The 27,615-nt window shown below is 35.3% G+C and overlaps 1 long non-coding RNA gene across 1 annotated transcript in view; it reads right to left on the reverse strand.

Annotated features, from left to right (window-relative positions):
- Positions 1-27,615, reverse strand: part of LOC118156091 — a 318,847-nt gene that overhangs the window by 190,220 nt on the left and 101,012 nt on the right. The window contains exon 2 of the long non-coding RNA XR_004746150.1: positions 9,335-9,383. This is a non-coding gene — a long non-coding RNA (uncharacterized LOC118156091). The remainder of the gene's footprint in view (positions 1-9,334; positions 9,384-27,615) is intronic.

Here is a 27,615-nt window from a genome sequence, read left to right on the forward strand (position 1 = left end):
ACATCCACAGTCTTTCTCTCAGCCACTAAGGGCATCACCTTGACATATAAGATCAAGTTAGTCAAGCATGATATACCTTTCGTAAACTCTTGTTGCATGGGCCAGATCACCTTGTTATCCTGTATATATTGTCTAATTGCACTCACGACCATCTGCTCCATAACTCTTCTGAGTACCAAAGTCTGACTGACTGGCCTGTGGTTTCCTGGATCTTTTGTCTTGTCTTTTTTGTAGATGGGCATCTCACTTGCTAGCTACCAATCAACTGGGGCCTTCCCTGAAAGTCAGGATGGCTGATAAATGATAGAAAGCAGCTTTGTAAGCACTTCTGCCAGCTCCTTCATTACCCTTGGTTAGATATCATCTGGCCCCATAGACATATGTACATCTAAGTGGTGTAGCTTAGATGTATCTAAGTGGTGTAGCAGGTCACTAATTATTTGATCTTGTATTATGAGGGCTTCATTCTGCTCTTCAACCCTTTCTAACAGCTCAGGTCGCTTAGTACTCAGAGAACAACTAGGCTTACTACTAAAGAATTAGGTAATAGGCATTAAGTATCTTAGCCTTTTCCTCGTCCCTTGTCACTGTGTTTTCCTCCACATCCTATAAGGCCTGGAGATTCTCCTTAGTCCTCCTTTTCTTATTTATGTATTTATAAAAACATTTTTATCATCCTTAACAACAGTAGCTAGATTGAGTTCCAACTGTGCTTTGGCCCTTCTAATTTTCTCCCTGCACAGCTTCATGATATCTCTGTAGTCCTCCTGAGTGGCTGTACCTTATTCCATAGGTTGTAAGCATTCTTTTTCTTTTTGAGCTCTAGCCAAAGGTTTTTGTCCAGCCAAGCTGGTCTTCTTCCCTGACAGCTCAACTTTAGACACATAGGGACAGCCTGCTCCTGTGCCATTAGAATATCTTTCCTGAGAATATCCAGCCTTACTGGACTCCTTTGCCTTTCAGGATTGCCTCCCAAGGGACTCTGTCAACTAGTCTCCTAAATGGCCCAAAGTCTGCTCTCCAGAAATCCAAGGTGGCCGTTCTGGTAACCCCCTCTTTACATTTCCAAGAATCAAAACCTCTGTTAACTCATGATCAAAGATAGCCTGCAACCTTCACACAGTCAACAAGTCCTTCTCTGTTCACAACAAAATGTTCAGTGGGGTGCCTTCCCTAGTTGTGTCACTCACCAGCTGTGTCAGAAATTATCTTCCACATGTTCCAGAAAGTTCCTAGACTGTTTCTTCTCTGCTTTATTTCCAGCAGACATCTGGTAAGTTGAAGTCCCCCACAAAAAACAAGGGCTATCAATTGTGAGACATCTCTCAGATGCTTATAGAATTAGACTTGCATTGCATTTAGTTATATATTTATTTACATGATATATATAAGTGATTTTCTCCTCAATAAATTTTCTATCTGAGTTTACTGGAATATAAGAGTTTACTGGACTCATTGGCAACTTATATAAATGAATGCACTGTCCACATCTCTTTGAAAGCCTACATCTTTTTCCTTGTCCTTGTTTATGAAGCGAATCATATATTTTTGCACTCAGTCCTAAAGAGACAGGACAAAATTTTGTTTTAATTTTGTTTTAATTTATGTAACTTTTCTGTTTAATTTCTATGCAGCTTTTTGCTATGCACAAAAACACAGGGAAAAAAAAAAAAAAAAAAAAAAAAAAAATTCTTTTAAAAAAAAAAACATGTACACAAAAAAAATTTCCATGAAAGAAGATGGGAATTTTTTATCTTGCTAATGGACTAGAATTAATTCCATGAATTCCCAAGAGAATGTTAGAGACACATTTTCTTAAACTTCCCAAAACAAATTTTGAAAAGCAACCATAACTGCATACAAACTGGAGGCAGGGAGGATGGGAGAGGGCATATGGTGGTGGTGGTGGTTTTTCTGCTATTTGACCAAACTCAAAGAAATTGGACAAATTTGAGCTGCTCTCTTCACAGACCAGCATGTTGCCTACTCTGGTGATACTTTTTAACCCGAATGCTGCTGGATGAAGATGAAAAAGCAGAATATTATCCCGTGAAGCATATGACCAATAACCATTAGCAGTCTAAATACAAGTGTATTTTTTCTTTTATGTTTTCTATGTTAATTTTAAATCAACAAATCTCTGACAAACTTGTGCTTTAACAACACTTTCACTCCTGATTAAGGTAAGTATTTGATCTTCATCCAAGCTGAATGCAAAATAATTAGATTTTTTTTTTTTTTAAAGAGACATCAAGAAGCTGTTTAATTCTCATTTCCAATGTCTTCAGCCATAAATTTGATGTTATATGTGGCATTGACTTTTCAGTTTCCCATATAATCCTACTGTACAAGATGTCCAGCATACAGCTAAACAAAAACATCATACAATGGGTGAACAATTGGCTGATGGGCAGGGCTTAAAAGGTTGTGGAAAATGGGGCCGTATCAGGCTGGTGGCTGGCTAATCGGGTCCCCCAAGGCTCCATTTTAGGGCCAGTTATCTTCAATGCTATTATAAACGATATGGATGTAGGTGTAGAAACTGTTTTGAGCATATTTGCTGATGACACTAAACTTGGAGGATTTGTTGACTCTGTTAGGGTGGAAAGGCTTTGCAAAGAGATCTGTACAGATTGGAGATCTGGGTAATCACCAACTGCATGACACTGAACACGAGCAAGTGCCAGGTCCTGCACCTGGGACGGGGCAATGCTGGCTATATGTATAGACTGGGGAATGAGACACTGGAGAGCAGCCCTGCAGAGAGAGATCTGGGGGTTTTGTTTGATAGCAAGCTGAACATGAGCCAGCAGTGTGCCCTGGCAGCCAGAAGGGCAAACCATATCCTGGGGTGGATCAAGCATGGCATGGCTAGATGGTCAAGGTAAGTGATTGTCCCACTCTACTCTGCTCTGGTACGGCCTCACCTCGAGTACTGTGTGCAGTTCTGGGCACCACAGTGCAAAAAGGATGTGAAACTATTGGAGAGTGACCAGAGAAAGGCTACAAAGAGGGTGAAGGCCCTAGAGGGGAAGATGTATGAGGAGCAGCTGAGGTCACTCGGCCTGTTCAGTCTGGAAGAGAGGAGGCTGAGGGGAGACCTCATTGCCATCTACAGCTTCCTCACGAGGGGGAGCGGAGGGGCACGTGCCAATCTATTCTCTGTAATGGCAAGCAATAGGACCCGTGGGAATGGAGTCAAGCTGCGACAGGGGAGGTTCAGGTTGGATATCAGGAAGAGGTTCTTCATCAAAAAGGTTGTCACACACTGGAACAGGCTCCCCAGGGACATAGTCACAGCACCAAGCCTTTCAGAGTTTAAGAAGAGTTAGGACTGTCCACTTAGTCATATGGTCTGAACAGGTGGATCTGTGTGGAGCTAGGAGTTGGACTCACTGATCCTTTTGTGTCCCTTCCAACTCAGGATATTCTATGATTCTATGATTTATAAAGCTTTTTACATTTTATTAGGCAAATTCTTAATTACTCTTCCTTTTTGCAGGTGAGTTGTACAGAATAATGACTCACTCATTGTTTTTATGTCCGTACGAGTCCAGTGAAAATAATTTATATTAAACAATAGATATAAATATCTGCATGTGTAAGAAGGTATAGTACATGGAGCTGTCTGACAAGGACTTCTGTGTAGCATCACGCCCACTAGAACTGCATAGTTACATGCACATTCGTGTAAATAGGAGTTCATTTACAGGTCACTGACATCAATTGCAGTATGTTTTACTAGCTTTTGGGAAAGATACTTGAAGAATAATTCTCAGTTCTTTACAAACAGAAAAAGAGTTCAAATCTGTCATTATATATATATATATATGTATATATAACTTTATATATATATTATAATATATTATAATATATTTATATATTATAATAATATATTACATATATATATATATATATACAATAAAAAAGTCCTAAAATGTATCCACGATTCAATCTTATCATGAATAAAATGAGACTACATGAGTTATTAATGTTTTCTTGCAGCATTCCAACATGGTAGTACAATACATTTTGGTCCTGAGGAAAAATTTCTCTATTCAGAGGGTTAGCAGATGTCTGCATAAGCAAATGGAAAAAAAATTGCTATGTTGCATTTTAAATTATCTGTGTTTCAGATATTCAGTAATATTTGAGACTGGATGAAAGAAACAATTTTACCTGTAACTTATAATTTACATTTCCAATTCTACATCCTTTTTCGATGTGAGTAACTGAACTTATGATAAACAAATACTGACATAGCCTTTCAGTGTAAGGTAACGGATTCAAATAATTTCCCCTCCCTTCTTGTACCCTGAGAGTAACCAAAAATAATTGTGTTTGGTGGGATGGATATGGTTATTCAAAGAAGATCAAAGATATGTAAGGAAATCAGTCTAAGAGCAATTGCTTATCCTTTGGTAAAGTAGCCTCCAGTGAGTCTGTTACCAATGATTTCCATGTGTCAGAAAAGGCATTCATGTCACCCATTTAGTAGTTTAAACAGCATTAAATTTTGAATCAAGTTATCTGGTTGCATACGTGGCAGTATTACATCATCATTCCTTTCTTGATTGACTTCGTTTAGTTTCTAATAAATACGTATCTTCTCTGAGCTTACAGCACTACAACATAGTCTCTTGTTCCACACAAGATCTGAGAGCAAATTTTAAGGTGCAAATTGCTGAGAACTATCAAAATAACTTTTATGTAGCAAAATATAACCTTCCTGTTAAATCCTGAAAATACTAACATGGGTCTCTAGCTTATATAAGAAGAGATTTAAAAGTAAATCCCACTGTATGTTTAGCACCATCCACCTGAGAATTAGATCCAAGCTGCCTTTTCTTTTAAATCTCAGTTCAGAAATAATCATACTACCAAGAGATAGAATGGCATTCATATAGGTACAAAAGGCAATACATTATCAGAATTTTGTAATATTGTTCTAATAATGAGTTTCCTAGACTGTTAACATCATAGAGATTTTTAATCAATATTTTCAGAGAATGTACACTAGAAAATTAAAGTAGTCTTCAATATAAAAGCTTTTTTTTTAATTTAAAATTTTATGCAAGTTGGTTAATATTTTATTAATTTTATTCCTTTATCAAAAAATATTTATGAAATATACTGTGCTTCAAATAAAATATTTTTTTAGCTGATACTTTTAAATTGTTCAAAAAGAATATGTTTTAGTATAAATAAGTTTTTGTTTGTTTGTTTGTTTGTTTTTGGTCAATATTAGAAAAGCAAAACAACCTTAGAAAAATAACACGCCTCATTTTTGTCCTACATCCAAACTTTTATTTGTATTGTGTCATGAGCTGCAAAGTTTTTAGTCATATTGTTTCACTTACTGGTAAATTACTACTAAGAGTCTTAAGATATAATTTGTTGTGTTTGTTTTTTTCTGTATTGTTACATATACCATGCTTGAAGTTCACTTTTCAAGGACTTTCACTAGCCAAGCACTTTCACAAGGCTTTTAAGAAAATATTGCCTATCTCACTGGAAATATGTAAATATATAGGGTAAGTATGACTATCTTAGAAAATAACTCTCACACTTAAGGACTGAACAGGATCAAATACAGAGAGAATTCACAAGGCTTAGTGTATTCTTAAAAATGTGTACCATATAATTTTGTGTTTATGTCTATCTATTCACATATACATTAATAATCAGCAGTAAAGATTTCCAAATACAGTGTTATATGTGGTAAGGTTTTGCCAGTGAATATATAGACATTACCCATACTCTTACACATGGTTGTTTGTAGAACAGCATTTAGAGGAGGAGGAATATTTTAAATGTACTTTTCCTGAAAATTCAATCTTTAAAATTATTATTATTATTATTATTATTATTATTATTATTATTATTATTTGGGGGGGGGGCGATTTATCTCGTTCTAGGTTAGATTATTTTATTCTATTAAAAATATAAATAAATTTCTGGGAGCACTCTAATTAAATTTCTTGACCACTCTTCTGATCAATGACCAAGAAAACAACGAAAAATTAGTTTATTAAGAGCCAAGCTAATAGGCAAAAGGCTCACAAGCTGAACATGAAAAGCTTACACGGCATGCCAAATTCTTTCCTTGATATTCCTTTCACTGACATAAAATTATTGAAAATGTGAGAAAGACAACTCTGGACAGTTATCAAAATGCTTTTATTTTCTTAACATAATGACAAATTCTTCAAAACTGCTATGGTTATCCATTGCCTTTGGCAGACTCATCTTTATTCACCCTCAATATGAGCAGGAAATGGATTTTTTGGTTTCCACCCCTTGCACATTTAACAATTATCTGTAAAGGAGTACAATGCTTGCTAGATTGGCTGATTGACATTTCTTGAGGAATTTGGTCAAAGAACATGGTGACACTACATACATAAAATATAAGTCTGAACGAAGTTAAAAATAAATCAAGATCTGAATTAGAAAGAGATTATTAGAAAAATAAATAAATAAATAAAAGAGAAGAAGAAGTGGGGATGGGAATAATAAATTTATTTACTACAGAAACGAATAAATATTGTTGCTTGGTTTTGTTTGTTTTATTTTAAACACACAATTTTTATTATTATTATTATTTTTAAAAAAAACGAGGCAAGATGTGCAAAGGCTGTACTGGTATTTTAATAGTGACTGCTACTTACATCTCTCCATATCTTTTTTTTTTTTTTCTCCTTTTTTTCTTTAATTTTCTTTATTTTTCAAGTATTATATAAATAACTAAATCAAATATGTCACAAGACTGCTGAAACTTCTATCTGAAGAAAATACTGCTTTCTCTACAGGACTGGACTTCATCCCTGATTCAAACTTCACAAGAATTATTCAAAACTTCAATAACAGCCTATTCTAGGTCTGCTCTGGTTATCTTCATCACCTATATGTAAAGAAAACATAATAATAATAATAAATAAATAAAATAAACCAGCTATAACTACAGTTTAAAAAGACCACCAGGGAGAATCCCATGTCTAATTTATATCATTTGAACACGATCAGTTTATGCAAGGAATGAAATAAACTCTTTCTTCTTTGAACATCTTTTTTGAAAATCTTTCTACTTTGAACAGCTTGGAAAGATTTAGTTATTGGAAATGAGTACCTTTCCATAGCAGAGTCTTAGCAGCTGTATCTTTTAATTGTTCCAAGTACAGCAAACTTAAGTGAGCCAACATAAAAATTGGTTATAACTTCTTTTCTGCTGGATTTTGCCCATAATTGGTATTTATTTCTGTTATGTTTAATTTGATTTTTTTCCCCTCACACAAAAACATATTTTACCATAATTTTATGATAATTATTAATTAGCCAATATGGTTATCCATGTTATGGTTATGTCTCTTATATTCATAACCAAAAAGCTATCTTCGAAATCCTAACTTCTCAGACTATGAACTATTATTGGTTTTGTATAGTTTCTTCAAAAACAAAGCTTTATTACGCACAATACATACACACACACATACATATTGTATATATTATGTATATTTTATATAGCAGTTGTTGAAAAAATAAGGCAGAAATAGATTGCCATGAAGTCTATGTTAAATAACAAAATATAGTGAGATTTCCCTAATGAGTTCAGTGTAATGTTTTTAAACATTGTTAATGTTTCCTCAACCACTAGACATTAAAAAAGAGGCAGATATTTGTACAGATATGACTTTTGACAATATCAGTTTGCATACTCATACAGAATTTCTCTGAGTAGAGGACATTTACAGGAATCTAAATAAGCCAGTACACACCTGAGTATCTAGAAAAAGACTAGATTTCAGGGATTTGAAATTTAAAACTAGATTATAGACTACAATAGACACTTCACTATCATCTCCAGATCTGCAGGAAGACTGCAGGAAGACAGATGTCATGTATGGACTGTAAGATAGATTCAACTCCATTCCTCAAAGAAAACAATCAAAAGAGCAAGAAATAATCTTACGGAAAAACGAAAGAGATCGGATAAAAACAAAGCCCATTGGACCTGCCCAAATATTGAGGAAAAAAAATATTTTCTGGGAATCTTTAAAATTGATATTGCCAAATTCAAAATTTTAGGCTTGCACAATAAGCTTCTGGAATGAAAACCTGCCTTAAAGCTTAAAGTTTGTAACTAATTAAAAAAATAATGACAGAGTGAAACATAATTATTTCTTCTATGTTGGTTTTTAAACTACTACATTCACACAGTCAGTGGAATCATAAAACAAAGTTGACAGATCTGTTCTCCTTAGTTTAGGTTTCCACTATCTAGGAATGTTGTTTGCTGCCTATATATGTAGAGCATGATAGCTATATGTGTTATAAAAATACATTTTCCACGAGTTTGATCTCAAGTACATGTTAATGTTATTGTCGCTTGTTACAGAACAAGCACTCACTTTATTCTATTTAATATTATGTAACAAGATTAAAACACATGAGAATGTTTTGGTTCAAGCTTGTTGATCTTAATAGCCTAATGACACTACTTTTAATCTGATTTTAGCAACATACTAAAAGTCAACATACTTCATTCAAATGACATCACATTAAACATATGTTTTCCCAAAAGTCTTTGTGTATGGAAAAGAGAAATAATTTAACTACAACAAGCACATTTCCAATATTTTTAGCATTCCTAACAATTATCCATCTGTCATTGCACTTCCCAACATAGTCACATTAAACTTTTGCTAAGGGGAAACCATTTTGATAAAACACAACGTGATTATAAAGTTTTACTTCTTACCATTCCTGTCCCCTGTTCTTTCCAAAAGTATGGTTTCTTACAACAGATTTAATATAAAAATTGCCATTTATATCTGGAGAAATTCTGTCCTTTTTAAAAATCATTACCTTTTGGTTCATGTTACCTTTTTCACTTTGAAATTACAGCAGCTCTTGTCTTTGATGACTATATTATTAATACTCCCAAAATACAACATAGTTAAGTTACACATATACAGCACTGAAGAAGTTCAGTTATATCACAGTATCTTCAGTTAAGCTATACTAAAAACAAGCAAACAAATAAAAACCATACCAACAACAACAAGAACAAAAAGAACAGATTTATTTTCTGGTTTCCTAGGATGGAAAAAAAAAAAAAAAAAAAAAAAACTGTTGCCTCTCATTCTCTTGGTGGTGTTAGTAAGACGTGAATTAATGGCTGATATCACCAGCTGACATTATCATACACCTACCTGTATATGTACATGTATATGTATATATATATATATATAATGTTCCAGGAAACATGCTAGAATGCAGTTCTTCACATAAATAACCAAATTCAGCAAAAAGAAATATCAAAAGAATTACTCACCCTGAGCTTGCAGGTTTGGAACTGGATCAAAAATACTCTATCCTGAGATCTAAGAAATACAAAACAAAAGCTATCTATCATCACTGGCAATGAACGGTTGGACAATAGATATATAGCAAAATGGGTAAATGATACTTCAGTGCTTCAAGTAATTAACATACGCATATAATACAGAGAAATCAATGAGTTAAAACATTACATGGTACACTCTGGATGTGTGTTGGGTTTACATGGCAAGGTTTTGGTAGTAGAGGGCTGCAAGGGTGGCCTCTGTGAGAAGAATCCAGAAGTTGCCCCATGTTAGATAAGGGCCAGTTCCAGCTAGCTCCGAAGGAACCTGCCACTGTCCAAAGCTGAGCAAATAAAAATTTGAGACTCTGTGAGACCAGATTTAAGAAATGGGAAAACAAACAAACAAACAAACAAACAAAAAGTGCTGCACAACAGCACCTGGGAGAGTGAGTTGTAAAAAGAGCCCTGTAGGCACCATGGTGACTGAGAAAAAGGAGGGGGAGGAGGAGCTCCAGGTGCCAAATCTCAAGTTCCCCAGCAGCCTGTGGAGAGGCCCATGGAATAGGCTGTGACCTTGCAGCCCACGGGTCCCATGGTGGAGCATATCTCTGTGTGACAGCTTGTGGAGGAGCCCACGGTAGAGCAAATAGATCTGGCCTTAAGGAGGCTGCAGCCTGTGGAGAGCACCCATTGGAGCAGAGGTTCCTCTGTGCTGCTCAAGCATAGGAGGTATAAGAGGGTGGATGGGGGGAAGCTGTTCTGGTAGTTTGTTTTCTTTGTCTCTCACTTCTCTAGCTTTTTAGTAATAGGTAATATATTTCTCTAATCTCCCTATGCTGACTCTATTTTGCCTGTGACAGTAACTGTTATCTCCCTGTCCATACCTGTCCCTGTCCTTGAGCCCTTTTCACGGTGTTTGCTCCCCCTTTCCCTTTGAAGAGGGGAGCGAGAGAGTGGTTGTGGTGGAGCTCAACTGCCCACCTGAGTAAAGCCACCACAGGTTGGTTGATGAAGCATGTTATACATTAGAAAGCAGCCCCCCAAAAAAGGCTAAACTTTGAAGGGTATTCATATCGTGCACACCTCTTCCCCCTGACCACCTCCTACCCCTCCTCCACACACACATTGTGAGGAAAATTTAAACTCTCCAACAGCTGAGAATTTGTGAATTTCTGCGGACAACAATAAACGCCATGCATATCTGGATACAATGGGTTCAGATTGTAAACCAGAGCAGTTCAAACTATGATTTGATAAGTTTATTTGAACATAAATAGCTCCTCTAGAAAATAAATTACTTAAGTGCTCAGAAGATAAATAGATAGATAAGAGAATTTTAGACTGCATTATAAGAATGTGGATCTAAGAATGAAATCAAAATAATCAAAGTAATAATAAGAAATGTACATTTAATGTCTGAAAGGAGTCAGTAGTCTGTGAAAACTGATGAAAGTGCATTGGAGTAAAAGCAAAAGAGAATCTGACTGGAGGTGGATGTTTGAAAATCTGGGGATGCAAAAATGCAATTTCTTCTATATAAGCAGAGGAATAAAACAGATTACTACAGTACATCTCCTTTATAAGCATCAAATACAAATAATTCATCACTGAATTAAATTTCATTTTATGAAACTGGATGCATTTCTTCGTAATTGCTAAGATTTTTTAAATTTATCAATACTATAACCATGGTTATGCCATTAATAAGGCATGAGGTTACCCATTAGCTTAATAAGAAAAATCAAAAATTGATTTTCCTGCAGCAAATTAGTTTCCAGCTTTTTCTCTACACACATTTTTCCTCTTTCTAGTACAACATTAATGAAGATTAATGATTGAAATTTAAGATCTTGCAAAGATCTTAAATTATTGTGTATCTCTAGAAGATACACAAAATCTAAATGTCTGTTTGAGTAATAGAACAGGATGTATATATATATATATATAAATCTGTATGAATATAACACTACTTTTAAGCTATTTTAACGTAATTAATACAGAAAGGAAGATTAAATGCTATATTGATAATCTGAGTGTTTTGGAGGAACTATGTATATCTCTCTAATATTCATGTAAGATAATTTAAGACATCCTATTATACTGAGACTGTCTTCACAAGCAGTTGTATAGGACCACTAACAAAATTAACACAGGTGAAAAAATGCAATTTAAACCCAAGTCATGTAAACAATTCTAAATTCATTTGTGGTTCACACCACCTTCTCCTATTTTGTTATTTTGAATATATATGGAGAAAAAATACTAAATATTTTGGTACAGTTTTAACCCATGTAAAATACAAACAAAGAAAAACACCATTTTGATATTTTACAAAAAGATTACATAAATCTCAGTAGAAAGTGAGATTTGTATGACAGGTGAAATTTATTTTTAAAAACAAGTAATGAAATAAAAGTAGCTAAGTTTCCAATGAAATAGCTGAATAATTTATTTACAAATTGTAATGAAACATAGCAAACGCAAGTAAAAATCATGTGTTAAATATTGTGAAATGCATGACTAATAGGAAATGAAGTTCTGCTTATTAAGCTACATATGTGAATGCAGATGAAACTCCCATGGAATAATGCACCAATAAAGGTTGTCAGATAAGGTAGCACAACAGTTCGATAGCTCCACATTTGTCTCTCAGAAAAAAAAAAAAAAAAAAAAAAAAGTATTCAATTGTATAAGGAAAAGTAAACCAATTTTTCAAGTGAGGTTTTCTTTTTGCTTCTGTGATGAAATTCTACTTAGAAACAACAACAATAATAATAAAGTAAAATATTTATTCCTGTATCTAGGTTAAAATAAGTTCCTTCTTCCCCCTCTATGTGTCATAGATGTTTTTAGAAATAGAGTGGAAAGTAGAATGAACAATTTCTGGCTAACTAATTCTTATGTTCACATTTCTATGATCTTTTCACAGTTCTTGTCATTTTTTATTAAGATTAATTAATTAACAAATGATTAAAAATTGTTTTAATAAGACAGTCTAAAAGCACAAATGGGATGAATGGAAGATTATAAATACTGTAGATACTGTTGTAGGGATAGCTATGCAAACTGCTTCAGTTGGGCATCATAGCATGTGACATGCATATCTTCAAATGTAAAACTTATTTTTCAGTGTGTATTTTTTTTTGATTGCTGATGGCATAAAAAAATATTTTTGCAACATCTGTTTTGAACGCTGGATTTTTTTATTATTTTTAAATTAATTAATTTAATTGATTTATAATTTAAATTAATTATATAAATATTTATTATAATATTTAAATATAGTATATAAATATTTATATTAATTAAAATAAATAATTTAATTTAATTAATTAATTTAAATTTTATTATTTTTAAATTAATTACAAATTTACATTTCTATATGCAGCAAAATATGTTGGAAAAGGAAAAAAAAAATTGATTTTGATTTAAAATTTTGAAAAATATTCCGACTGTAAACTAGAAAATTTTGGTTAGCAGTACTGAACACTGAAGGAAAAAAACATCATTTGGGATTAGAAAACAAATCAGGCCCGGGGTCTCCCCAGGCAAACTGTCATATTTTGAATTTTAAGAAAAAAAAAAAAAAAAAAAATTAAACAGATACTGAATCTGTAAACGTGAAGCTAAGTGGACCTACTAAATATCATCAGTGAACCCTACTATATTTTTTCTTGTTATTTTTCTAGTATAAACTAACTTAGTTATATACTCTGTGTAATGGTGCATTTACAGATCAAGTTAGATATACCAGATAAAAGATCAAAAATCTCAGAAAACTGTTATTAAACCGGAATCCCCAAATGCTCTCTATTTGTAACACACCACATTAAGTAACTCCACAGTCTGAACTTAATCTACAAGTTTAACAATTTATGTCTTCATATCATGACTCTTAAAAGATGTTCCAAAAATGTTTAGCCTGTGAATGATCTTTGAATGGTACTACAAATAAAACTGAGTTTCTTAATCTACAGAATAAAGGTCTGTGGAGGGTGATCACCACTCTAATCCTTGCCTGGAAAACTTCTAAGTGTATTAAATCAGTAGGATTAAAGTGTATTAAATTGTAGGATAACAAACATCAAACATAATCCTGCATTGTGAACTGAAATATTGATCAGGGAACGTCACAATCTTTTTTTTTTTTTTTTCTTTTTTTTCTTTTCACAATCATTCCTTCTTCATAAAACAGTCTTAGATTTTTCAGCTTTTTTAACTCAAGTTTTGGTAGTTTCAATTAATATTCCTCATATGCATTAAGTGGTGTATATCAAAAGGGCTTTTCTTTTTTACTAAGGATTATGTCTGTGTATAAAAACAAAGTGTCGTTAAACTACTTCATTTATTGTGTTGGAAGCAAATTAATCACACTTTAGAGAGAACAGGAACCTTATTTCCTGAAAACAATTTGGTTTTCATTTAAGTAAAAAGTGATTTATTCTCTAAGATTATACTCACAGCTACATTTTTAGCTAATTCCTAATTTTGTGTGATGTTTCTTAGCAATTTTTTAAAGGATTCTTTTTCCTGATTTTCTTTAAATTTTTTGCAAGACCTCCATTACCTGCAGTCATCACAATTTTAGAAAACAAGGAGGAACGTATTATCGAGAAATAATCCTTTATTCTGTTGACTTTATCACTTAATTAAAAATCATTGATAAGAATGATCATTAGCTAAACAGACTATTGTATTTTCAAATTCCTTTATAACAGCTATTATTTAAAGGCATAATATAAACTTACAAGAGGTAACAACTACTATAGGATGACTCAGTATTGGGACTACAGCAACAGGGTAGAAAAAAGAGTGAGACATATAAGAATTCTGTTTAATGCTTTTTAGACTTGTAACATATTGTAACAAGGCATTGAGAACAAGCCTTAAATTTTTTATGACGATCATCAAGAGAAAAAAAAAAAATCCATTTGGAGCACAGTTTTCTGACATTGTTTTTTTATTGTTTTACCTTCTTTTCATTGTCATTTATTTGTGAAAAGGTTGCACTAACCATGAACAAACAGATGTTTGTTTACTTATTGACAGTTGAATTCAGTTCCAGGAAAAATGTCCAAAACCATCTTTCATTCTCATGCAAAGTATGAATGATCAAATAGTATCCTGAAATATCCACAACAAAATGAGAGTGTAATTCAAGCAAGCAGGCTGTAACTGAGATAGGATTTTTTTTTTTTTTTTTTTTTTTTTTTTTTTTTTTTTTCTGGTATTTCATCCCAGTGGAATTATTTTTTTGACACTATTTTATTTAATTTTTGTTTGTTGAAAAATATTTCTGGGTAAGACCAAATCCATCTCCCTCTCTGTTCCCTTAAAAAAAATAATATTTTTGGAGAAAGAATATGATGCAAAAGAGATGGATGATATCCTTGTAGATAATTCTGTTAACCTAGTTCTCCTACAACTGGACACAGATTTAAGTGCAACCTACAGTAAGAGTACATTTTGTTTAGGACTTCTCCATCATTTTACCTATTAACTGTGTTGCCTTCATTTGAAAAACACAGTTCTTATTTATTTCCAAATGTATTTTAGATCCACAGACTTAGAATACTGCACTACTTTTCCAACAACAACAAAAATACTGCTGAATGAAAATCTTTATAAATCTGTTCAATTTTCTTGAAATAAAATGAAAAATGCCCTCTGAAGGAATAATAATAATAATAATAAAGTAAATTTTATAATCCCATTTTCTTAATCTCTTGAGGGAATATTCTGGTTTACTGCAAAATGCAGTTTTATATAAATTTCAAAGCCCACAAATTCAAGAGTTTATCCAATTCATTTATTTTATGGAGATTATCTTCATAATAACGTACATAAACTCATTGGCAGGTAATCTATTCTTGTATACAATACCTCTTTTTCCCGGTCTTCTGAGTATCAACTTTAGCAGAATATCCAGTTTTGTTGCCAAAACACTGCAGTTTAGTCTTCCCTCGGGACTTCCCAATAGACTCTATATTTTATAGAACACTATTATCAAATGATTTCTAATAAAAGATGTCTTTTGTTTGCAGCATTACTTCCATATTTTCTTGTCTGTATGTGGACTGGAAGGCTGCATATGGACTTGAGAGCAAATGTTCTCTACCTTCTCCCTAGTAGTCTTAATACCTACATACACACTCTAGGCTCTGTACTAATAATTTATTAGTATGAAACCTCACTTTCCTCTCAGGTGCTTGCTACTAGAAGCAAGCTGAGGTACATAGACCATGGTATGGGAAGATATTGTATGTTTAAAGAGCTCCTTAAAGAGGTAAAATATGGATAGATAGAGGCAATAGTGTGGAATTTATTATGGAGTTTTATTTGTTTGCTTGCTTTTTTTTTTCTCCTTTGCTGGACCTTTATTTGGCTGTGTTCAATTTTTGTGTTTCTACAGTCTACACAGTGGTTTCTGGTTTGTGACCATGTGTTTTGTGGTCTTGCATTTCTATTAAATACTATTGATTTTAGGTAAGCTCTCTAGTTTGCTAAGACTTTTTAAAATTATTAATTTATAAATTCTTATTAGCTTAATCCTGTCTTTCGGGGCACTTACAATCCTGCCTAGCTTTTGTTTGCTCTGTCATTAAATTTTGTATTTTGTGTGTTTGCTTGTTTTTTTTTTTTTATTTTTATTTTTATTTTTATTTTTATTTTGTAAATGCTGCAAAATAACAAGGCAAAAAGAGACCCCTGCGGGACCTCCAGTTGAAATGATTCATAATGATTTCTTGCTAACTGAAATTAATAATTCAGCTAAAGGTTACATCAAATTCACTTTTTACTGATATGTTTAAAGGGATGTAATGGCAACCTTTCCCCCTCCCAATACAAATCTAAGTACATCATATTTACATTTTGTGTGTGTGTGGAAATAATAATGTTTTACCAATACATTAAAAAAATCCCTTTAAGAGAAAAAGGTTTGAAACTTCAATAAAATCAATTCTTCTCCCCTAATTGACACCAGTGATAAACACTTTGAATTTTCCTCAAGCTACACCAATGTTAATACTTACTTTCAGCACAATTTTTTTATTTTTCAAGTCAAAGTTGCAGACAACTTGGCACTTTAATTGCACACCCCCTCATAAATGGTTATCTCTAAAAAAAATTTATGATAGCTTAAGAATGAACTCATGGGTCTTGGAGTACAGTTTATAATTTAAACATACAAATCTATCTTAATGTTATTTTCTATATATATTTATGCTCATGGAATTGATTAAAAAAAAATAATAATAATAAAAAAATAAGCTAACATACTGTAAAACCTGCAAGTATTCTACATCACTTTCAAGCCAGAGTGGTTTATGTTGGCTTAGTGTAGCATTTTCCATGTTTGACTCAAGATTTGTTAAAATGAGAAATTCTTGCTAACACTTTGAAATCATAAGAGACAGGTTTTCACAGAATCACAGAATTGTAGGGGTTGGAAGGGACCTCAAAAGATCATCAGGTCCAACCCCCCCTGCCAAAGCAGGTTTCTCAGAGCAGGCTGCCCAGGTAGGGGTCCAGATGGGCCTTGAATATCTCCAGAGAAGGAGACTCCACAACCTCGCTAGGCAGCCTGTTCCAGTGCTCCATCACCCTCACCATGAAGAAGTTCTTTGGCATGTCGGTGCGGAATTTCCTGTGCTCTATCTTGCATCCATTGCCCCTTGTCCTATCCCCACAAACCACTGAGAAGAGGTTGGCTATATCCTCCTGTCTCCCACACCTCAGGTATTTATAGACATTAATGAGATCCCCTCTCAGTCTTCTCTTCTCAAGGCTGAACAGACCCAGGTCTCTCAGCTTTTCCTCGTAGGGAAGATGCTCCAGGCCCTGTATCTTCTTTGTGGTCCTCTGCTGGACTCTTTCCAGGAGATCCCTGTCTTTTTTGTACCAGGGAGCCAATAAATGGACTCCATGAAAGGAGCTGCACATGAAAGGGCTGAAGTCCAACTGTATTTAGACAGTATTTTTTTGGATTTGCAAGTGCTGGATATTCAGTTATATTACCAGCAAGGTAACATACAGATATTATTGAAATTACTAATTTAATTATAAATAGTCTGTATAACAATATAATTATATTTACAGGGACTGCACATAAATTCTGATTAAGTAATTCATGAAAACTTTAAATGAAACCATTGAGGGGAGTTTTCTCTGATAAAAAAGTCTATAACATAATTTTATTGGTGAACAAACCAACAGTAGTGCAATTTTTAAAATTGTAGTTGAGAAGAATTACTGAGACTTCCCTAATGGAAGAACTGAATCCAAGTGTTTTATGAACCAGAAAGAAGCTGGTTATCGATACTTGTAGGTGAAAGCCATATAACAACATCTGAAGGTTACTAGAGGTTATTACCACACTAGCACCTAATGGTTAGTTATTAGAGAAAAGGCAGATTTGATACCACTGAATGGTCTATTTTCAGATAAAAGATCAAACTGTTAACAGCACCATTATCATATAGCATAAGTTATTTATGCATCATTATGTCTCTATCCACTGAGCCATAAAATCAACTAAATCGTCAAAAATAAAAATGGACAATTTAAACATTTGATCTAAGATTTCAGATTATATGCTGATCTTTTTTTTTTTTTTTAAGACTTTCTACCACCTAACTTCAATAATCTTTAAAGCCAATAATCTGCTGGAATAGCCGGATAGATAAAACACATAAAAGAGATTAGCTTTCACAACTTCATTGTACTTAATGTTTTTGTTTGTTTGTTTGTTTGTTTTAAGCAAATCTAAAACTTCACAGAATCACGTAATTGTAGAGGTTGGAAGGGATCTCGAGATCATTGTGTCCAACCCCCCTGCCAAAGCAGGTTCCCTAGAGTAGGTTGCATATGTAGTCATCCAGACGGGCCTTAAATATCTCCAGAGAAGGAGACTCCACAACATCCCTGGGCAGTGTGTTCCAGTGCTCTGTCACCCTCACTGGGAAGAATTTCTTTGGCATCTTGGCGCAGAATTCCCTGTGCTCCATTTTGTGGCCATTGCCCCTTGTCCTGTCCCCACAAACCACTGAGAAGAGGTTGGCTATATCCCTCTGTCTCCCACACTTAAGATATTTGTAAACATTAATAAGATCCCCTCTCAGTCTTCTCTTCTCAAGGCCCAGGTCTCTCAGCCTTTCTTCACAGGGAAGATGCACCAGGCCCCATATCATCTTTGTTGCCATCCACTGGACTCTTTCTAGGAAATCCCTGTCTTTTTTGTACCGGGGAGCCCAGAACTGGACACAGTACTCCAGGTGAGGCCTGACCAGGGCAGAGTAGAGGGGGAGGATCACTTCACTGCTGGCCACACTCCTTTTTGTGCACGCCAGAATCCCAATGGCCTTCTTGGCCACCAGGACACACTGCTGGCTCATGGTCAACCTGTCATCCACCAGGACCCCCAGGTCCTTCTCCTCAGAGCTCCTCTCCAGCAGGTCATCTCACAGCCTGCACTGATACATGCGGTTGTTCCTTCCCAGGTGCGGGACTCTACACTTGCTCTTGTTAAACCTCATTTGGTTTCTTCCTGCCCAGCTCTCCAGCCTGTCCAGGTCTCTCTGACTGGCAACACAGCTTTCTGGTGTATTGACCACTCTTCCCAGCTTTACTTGCTGAGGGTGGACACTCTTCCCTCATCAAGGTCATCAACGAAGATGCTGAACAAGACCGGACCCAGCACTGACCCCTGGGGAACACCACAGTCACAGGTCTCCAGCTGGACTCTGTGCCGCTGATCACCACCCGCTGAGCTCGGCCAGTCAGCCAGTTCTCAACCCACCTTACTGTCCACTTGTCTATCCCACACTTTCTCAGCTTTGCTAGCAGGATGTTGTGGGACACAGTTTCAAAAGCCTTGCTAAAGTCAAGGTAGATGACATCCACTGCTCTCCCGTTGTGAACCCAGCTGGTGATGCCATCATAGAAGGCTACGAGGTTGATTGAGCATGATTTCCCCTCGGTGAATCCATGCTGACTACTCCTCATAACTTTGTTCTCTTCCAATTGCTTGGAGATGGTATCCAGAACAAGCTGTTCAATACCTTTCCAGGGACACAGGTGAGAGCAACTGACCTGTAATTTCCTGGATCCTCCTTGCAGACCAGAGTGACATTGCCTGTCTTTCAGTCTTCAGGCACCTCTCCTATTCTCCAGGACCTTTCAAAGATAATAGAAAATGGTTCAGCGATCACCTCTGCTAACTCCCTTAGCACATGTGGATGCATCTCATTGGGACCCATGGATTTGTGTGCGTTGAGCCCACTCAGACGCTCTTGAAACACTCCTGTGTCAACCATGGGGTAGATCTCCACTTCTCAGACTCTCTCCTCCCTCCAGGGTCCAGGAGTCCCGGGAGGCAGGGGGGGGGGTGTAGTCTTTGTAGTAAAGACCAAAGCAAAGAAGGCATTGAGTATCTCCGCCTTCTCAGTGTCCCCTGTTACCAAGACTCCCCCGCCCCTCCCCCCCCCCCCCCCCCGTCATTCAGCAGGGGACCCACATTATCTCTAGTCTTTCTTTTACTGCTAACGTACTTAATAAATAAATAAATAAACTTCTCATTATCCATTATCTCTTTTGCAAACTTCACCTCCAGGTGGGCTTTAGCCTTCCTGATCGCATTCCTACAGGCCCTGACAACACTCCTATACTCATCCCAAGAGGATAGGCCCTTTTTTTTACATTACATAGACCCTTCACTTCCTTTTGATCTTTTTGATGAGCTCCTTGCTCATCCACACAGGTCTCCTGCCCCCTTTCCCTGATTTCCTACTCTTTGTGATACTCCGATCCTGAGCTTGAAAGAAGTGCTGTTTAAATGTTGCCTAGCTCTTACAAGCACCCTTGTCTTCTAGCAGTCTAGCACATGAGATACCCCCAAGCAGGTCCCAGAAGAGGTTGAAGTTGGCTCTCTGAAAATCCAGGGTAGCAATCCTACTTTTTGCCTTACTTCTTCCACCAAGTTCCATCTTGAACTCCACCATCTCATGGTCACTGCATCCCAAGCTGTCCCCAACATTCACATCCCTAACAACCCCATCCCTGTTGGTAAGAACAATGTCCAAAAGCACCCCCTGCCTCGTCGGTTCCTCCACCACCTGTGTCAGAAAATTATCTTCAATGCATTGAAGGAGCCATTTGGCCTGCACGTGCTTGGCTGAGTTACTTTCCCAACATATACCTGGACAATTGAAGTCCCCCATGAGAACCAGCGCCTGTGATTGTGAGGCTACTACTGATCTGGTGACCTGTAGTACACCCCCACAACAGTGTCACCCATACCAGCCCACCCATTAATTCTCACCCACATGCTCTACACTTGTCCTTCACCCTCCCCCAGGTGGAGCTGGGTATACTCTAATTGTTCCCTCACATAAAGGGCAACCGCACGCCCTCGCTTCTCCAGCCTGTCTTTCCTAAAAAGGACATAGGCCTCCATGACACTGTTCCAGTCACGCAAACTGTCCCACCATGTCTCTGTGATTGCAGTGAGATCATGGCCCCACATCCGTACACAGATCTCGAGCTCCTCCTGTTTATTTCCCATGCCTCGTGCATTAGTATACAGGCATTTTAGGGAAGCAGAAGGCTCAGTTATCCCTAGAGGGACACAAGAGTCCCATTAGGTGAGAAACCCATAGTATGGATATGTCTTTGGACGTGTAAATGAGAGCTCAGTATGCATACCTAAACTGACTATTGACTTATCAACGAACATAGGAAGAACCAGTAGAAACAAATGTGCATACTCACTTTAATGAGTTCTGAGAAATAGTGTGTATATATATGTATATATTATTTTTATTTTGGAATTGGAATGAATATGTATGTTGTGATTTTATACAGGCCCTGTAACTTGGACAACTCAGCACACACACTAGGTGGTGAGATCCTTTGTGCATCCAGCACCACAATTAAAGAATACCTGCTTTCTAAAACTCCAAATGGAGTCTTAGAGAGTTTCTTTGACTGACTTTTATGGTAACAGTACCATAAAATGGGGACATATCCTATTAACGTGTTCAAATGACTAACATGAAAAACATATTGTGCATTGTTTTGGATGATGTGTTGTGTAATATATATATATATATATATATCTTTGTCCATTTAGAATTAATAATAATGATGATCACAGACTGATGATTACAAACTATTTTATCACATGTTCATTAGAACAGCTAGAAATAAAGAAATGTGGTTTATGTACCTGCTGTAAACAGGGACCAGAAGACTGCTCTGTCAGACATCAAACAGTTTGCAGTCTGGAGCTTAGAAAAATGACTTGGTGTTATACAAATCAAGATAAATTTTCATTTGGGAATGTAGAAGCTTGACTTTTATTTGGTAGTTTGTGGGGAAAAAATAAATGCAAAGAACTAGTTTATGACATTGTTGCAGTTATCAGAGCAGTAATGGGTCTTTTATCAGTTTGACAAACATACAGAATGAAAAGACTCATATCTCTGCTGTATCCAGTTCAATGTAATTCAAAATCCCAAGGATTGTGACTGGAATTTGCATTTTGCTCAGCTATGACCTGTCCCTGTGTCTTACTGTAAACAATTTTTTCACATTCTCTCTGAACAAGTATATACTTCAACAATCCACAAGCCGTGCAACTGAATTCCTGTTTCTTGGATGTCTCCTTCATTTATAATTCATTCTTTTTCACAGTGGAAAATTAAACATATAATTGTAATCAATTATGTACTTCAGGTGCCTTACAAGAAGCTTTTATGTCCATTTCTCTGGGTTAAAACCTAAGGTGTTTGTCATCATCATGTGAAACCTCCCTCGGGGTACTGCTTAAATGAAGGAAATCTTGACTACCTCTTACTGATTACATAAATTACATTTAAGCCGGAAAACAATGAAACAATAAACAACCTTTGACACATAACCACCATGATATTCACACTTCTGTAAGACATTGAACATGGGTGCCAGGATACCAGCAAGTGACAGAAACCCTTGTGATAGCTGGTAACAGATATTAGATACGGAGAGACTCACAGAAATCACCCCAGAGCCACGTCATTGGTGTAGGCCAACTACTTTACAAGCAAAGCGAAACAAGAATTTTGTGGAATACACACACCCACAGGTATTTAACATAGTGTCAACATGCAGACACAGGGATCCGGGGCTAGTTGACCTGTTAACATGAATATCCTGCACCCAGGACTCCACTAATGAGCCATGCTGGGCCACAGCTGCTGATAACCTGTCTTGTGTGGGTGCGATGGGTGGTTGGGCTGTAGAATAGAAATGTTAGAAGAGAAAGTGCAGTCCACCAGCTGTATAAGTCCTGTTTAGGAAATTCATCTCAGATCATATGCTACTTGCTCATTTGCTCCTGCAGTTGTTCTGCAGCATTCTGCATTACATTATTAGAGGGAGATGAAGCAGGTGCTCCATTTTTCAGATATTGCTCAGGATTTTCTTGTCACAGCTTGAATGTCTCAAAGGACAGAAGTTTTAGGAAACTTGTTCTATCACCCATGAGCTGAAAGAAGTTATTATTATTATTATTATTATTATTTGTTTTTTTGTTTGTTTGTTTGTTTTGTTTTGTTTTGTTTTTTCCTAGTATCTGGCTGATATTTCTTGTGTTACACTTTATTTTATTTGATTTGATTATTAATATACTTGCACTGTGAAATATTGAGCAGCATCTGGCTATGTCTTCCCTTTATCATTCCATCAGGTATCTGTGTACACCAGTAAGTCCCTCCTAGCAATGCTTTTCTTCCCCATGCTGCACAGACCAGGCTCCAGCCTGGAGATCCAGATCACCAGATCCAGATCACCTCAGTGGCCTCCATGAGACTTGCTTCAGTACAGTGTCCGTCCTGTACATGAGACACTTAGGCTGGGAACAGCATACAGGTTGATAGCGACTGGGCAGGTTGCCTCAATGGAAATGTTGTCTGCTTCCTAGCTTTTAAGCTAAGGATGTGGTGGGGGCTTCTTTACTGCCCAGGGACACTGATGCCTTTTGGTCAGCCTGTTGTCCCTGGGGTCCTGAGGTCTTCTGTGCTACTTCCAGCCAGTCATTCCTGACCTGTCCTGCTGCAGGACTTTGTCCATCTCAGGGTGCAGGCTTTGCCCAGGGTTTTTCCTGGGTTGCCCAGGAAGGTAGTGTAGTTATCATCCCTGGCAGTGTTTAAGGAAAGGTTGGATGTGTTACTTATGGACATGGTTTAGTGGATAATATTGGCAGTGGGGGGATGGTTGGACCAGATGATCTTGGAGGTCTTTTCCAATCTTAATGATTCTATCATTTGCATTTGCTTCTGACGTTTATTTTCTTTGATACTTTGAAGAAAAATGAATTTTCTGAAATTCTTCCAAATTAATCCACCAAGGCCCCCAGCAATGAAATCTGGGAATATTCTGAATGTATATATAATAGCCTTAAAAACAAGCAAACAAACAAAACCAAACAACAAAACCAACCAACCAGAAAAAAACACAACAACAAAAACAAACAAAAAACAACAACAAAAAATATTCAAGTCCATTTTGAACTTCATAAATGTAAATTTAAATAATGAAAACTAAGCTAACGGTCCACAATCAAACCTTAAATGCTGAAGTTATTAATTCATTGTTCACTGAGTGTTAAAGAACTTATATGCAGAATTCTCACTTTTATAATTGCAGTACATTTTCTCTGGTAGCAGATATTCTGTCTGTGATAACTACTGCTATACTCATTTTAGCATTTTTAGTAAGAGAAGTAAAAGCCTTCAGTTTAGGCTTAAATATTCCCAAAATATTTCTTAGTAATATCATATGCATATAAACTAGTAAATGTCAAATACCTTAACCTATTATTTTCATTTTTCCACATGGGAAACTCTTAGAAAGATTGTGTAAGACTTTGGGAAAAATTATCCAGCACATTAAAAAGCACATTCAAGTTAAAAAATATATAAATAAATACAACCAGGTGTAGTGAAATTATTTACATGTCAAAAATGTTCAGGAAATGTTAGGCTCCACTTATGAGTTCTTTAAAGCTATTTTTCTTACAGGAATATAAACTGGTTAGGATTTACTGAATACATTGAGAGCGTACATGAAGAGCTCCATCATAAACCATCAAGTGCTGCTTGACGATTTAGATAGATATAGGTGAAGAATAGCTTTGAAGTTAGACATGGAACCATCCAGTAAGCTCCCATTTAAGCTTCATTGATTAAATGATGTGTGATTAGGAGATGTTGAATTCATGAATGAGTTTACTAGTTTACCATCCACAATAAGGGATGTACTTCAGCACCAGTGGTTCAGCTGTCCCTCTGATTCTTTGTCTTCTAGCAAATAGAAACCTGTAAATACAGCTGTGCAGTAATAATGGCAGTCTGCCACACATGTATGCCCCTTCAATTGTTTCCAAGAGAAGCAAGGTCCCTGCAGTCTTATGATCACTCTATGCTTTCAGTTGAGATGAAAGGAAATAGATGAAAATGTGGCATATTCCCCTTTACAGCCTGCACAGTTATTTTTGAAACACATGATGAACTCTTCCACCCTTCTTCATAACTGATATGCATTACAAATTAATCACAAACAAATGTACTTATCTCTCTGAGGGTCCTTAAAATAGAGGTAAATTCACATAAATACAGTATGTAGAAGTACTATGTATCACACTCAACTATTTCTTTATAACTTTTTAAATTCTTTTTAACTATCGAAGCATTACATGCAGAAATGGGTAAACATATTATAAACTAATATTTTTTTTTGGATTATGGAGTTTTTTATTTGGTTTTGTTATTTATTTTTATTTTTTAAATAACAAATATTTATTTGTTATTTGGTTTATGGAGTTTTCTGCTATGGAAAAAATCAGGTGGTAAAAGAGATCATGTCTTTACTCTTTGCATAGCCTATACATAGATAAGAGAAACAGACTAATCCAAATAACTAATCACATAATACTCTAGATAGCATTACTGTTAGTTTCCATTTTGTCTACTTCTTCAGTTATAAGAACAAAAAACAAAACTGAAAACAAACCGTCAATCAATCATTAAAACAGCAACAACAACAACAATAAAACCCCAGGAAGTCAATGGATTATATCATGTTTACTTGTAAAAAATTAGAGCAACAATATTTGCATGCAAATACACATCTGTGAAAGATCAGAGATTATCAACAGATTATCTACTTGTTATCTTTTAAAATCAAACATTAGGAGGTGAGTTTTTTTTTTAATAATATTATTAGTATTATTTAAATACTAAAAAATATCTGTTTGCTAAAAGGAGACCATTTGTTCTTAAACAGATATAGCTAAATACTTTCCCCCCACTTTTTTTTTTTTTTTTTTTTTTTTCTTTTTCAAATTTTCTTCCTTCTTCCCTTTCTGGAAGTATCAAAAGGAAGCAAAGCAAAGTAGCTGCATTGTGGGAGATGACAAAATTACTTCAACATGGATATTTTGATTTTATTGGAGTGTATGTTTCTAACTGACAAAATGTGTTTTAACGATGCATTATAGAATGATGTCCATTACTGACGGTCATTTATCATTCTGTGTGAAAAACTCATTCTAAGAGAAAGAATAAAATAAAATAAAATAAAATAAAATAAAATAAAAATAAAATAATAAATAAAATAAAATAGAATAAAATAAAATAAAATATTGCTTAACAGTCCAGAAAATTATTTTACATTGCAATCATGCATAATAAATGACATAATGGATGGAACTATTCAAGTAGATTCTTTTACCCAGACAAATGTCAACGTTGTCAGCTACTTATTTCCCTATTAGGCAGCTATTCTGTTTTGTTTGTTAACAGTTTTCTGAATAAGAATTCTGAAGGGAGTTAGTGAGGTACTCTATTAAATGCTGTGTTTTCACAGTGTTTTGTATCATTTTCCAATATCAGCAATACTATCTCACAGTTAGAGTAAAAATATTCGTTACGTTTTCTATTAAGAAAGAAGTCAGATAGAAGAGAATACATCTAGTACTTGAATGCAGACCCTCTGCCCATAACTTTATTAGTAAAGGTGAATAACTAATTAATAACATTTTTAGTTGGAACAATTTATACTCATTACGCCTTTCCTTTACAACTTTGAGTTAGTCTCATAATTAATTTTTATGCAATCAAGTTTTACACTATGAAAAGACTGATACATTTTATAATATTGCACTGTCCAATATAATATCGAGGCTTACTATCTGTGGTAAACTCAGACGATCATCTAGATATAATAAACTTATAAAAAGATTGTAAACCTTTTCTGGCTTAATTCTGTGACATCATGAAAATATACAGGTAAATATGTGTAATAATATGTCCATGTGTGTTTCAGGCATGGGGCATCATCTGTTGTTAATAATATGACAAAAACAAAACAAACAAACGCAGTTCATGGATGTTGTGTTGTTTCCAACCTAGTTCTTGTCAGTTTCAAGAAAAACATAGCTATTTCACAGTTATTAAGATAGACATGTACTAAAGAAGAGGTAAACAGAGCTTCTCAGCTTTTGGTCAATAGTCTTGCTCAGAAAATGTTTTAGGCTTCTCTGTGGTCTTGGTGAAGTTTCCTACTTTGTACTTTTTTTTTTTTTTTTTCTTTGTCTGTTGTGCAGAAATGAAACTGTTCCCAAGTGACTGTTGTGGGACATTTTGTAGCATAATAATCAACTTGCTCTGTGATTTATTGTCCAAATATATCTTAATATTCTTATATTTATTTTCTCACTTGTCTTTTTCTTCATATGTAATCTTCCTGATTCAATTATAAATTATTTGGGCAGAAAATCTCTACTGTTCATTTTTTTATAAGTTTTATTCTCTACCCTCGTTCTCTTAATTTTGGGGCAAATGTATTGACCATTTCAAAATGAAAGGGATGAAAATCTGCTTAGATATGGTATTTAAGATTCATGTGATTATTATTTACTTGATTTAGATATTTTATCAGATATTTAGGACAATAACATTATTGTAAAATCATCCTCATTGAAAAATAGCTGTTTTCTTGTGTTTAGACAGAGTTTGAATATGTTTTAACTTGTGACCATTGTATATTTTCCTGTGACAGGGCCCCACTAAACACTGTAGACACTGGTCCACTCTTCTTAACTGTAGACACAGTAGACACTGGTCCACTCTTCTTAACTGACTCTTCAGCTTTACAAAAGACAGGTGGTACTTGATCTCCTTGTATGTCAAGGTGATGCCCTTAGTGGCTGAGAGAAAGACTGTGGATGT

Source organism: Oxyura jamaicensis, chromosome Z (genome assembly GCF_011077185.1).
Source record: "Oxyura jamaicensis isolate SHBP4307 breed ruddy duck chromosome Z, BPBGC_Ojam_1.0, whole genome shotgun sequence".
In the NCBI taxonomy this organism is placed as follows: Eukaryota; Metazoa; Chordata; class Aves; order Anseriformes; family Anatidae; genus Oxyura; species Oxyura jamaicensis.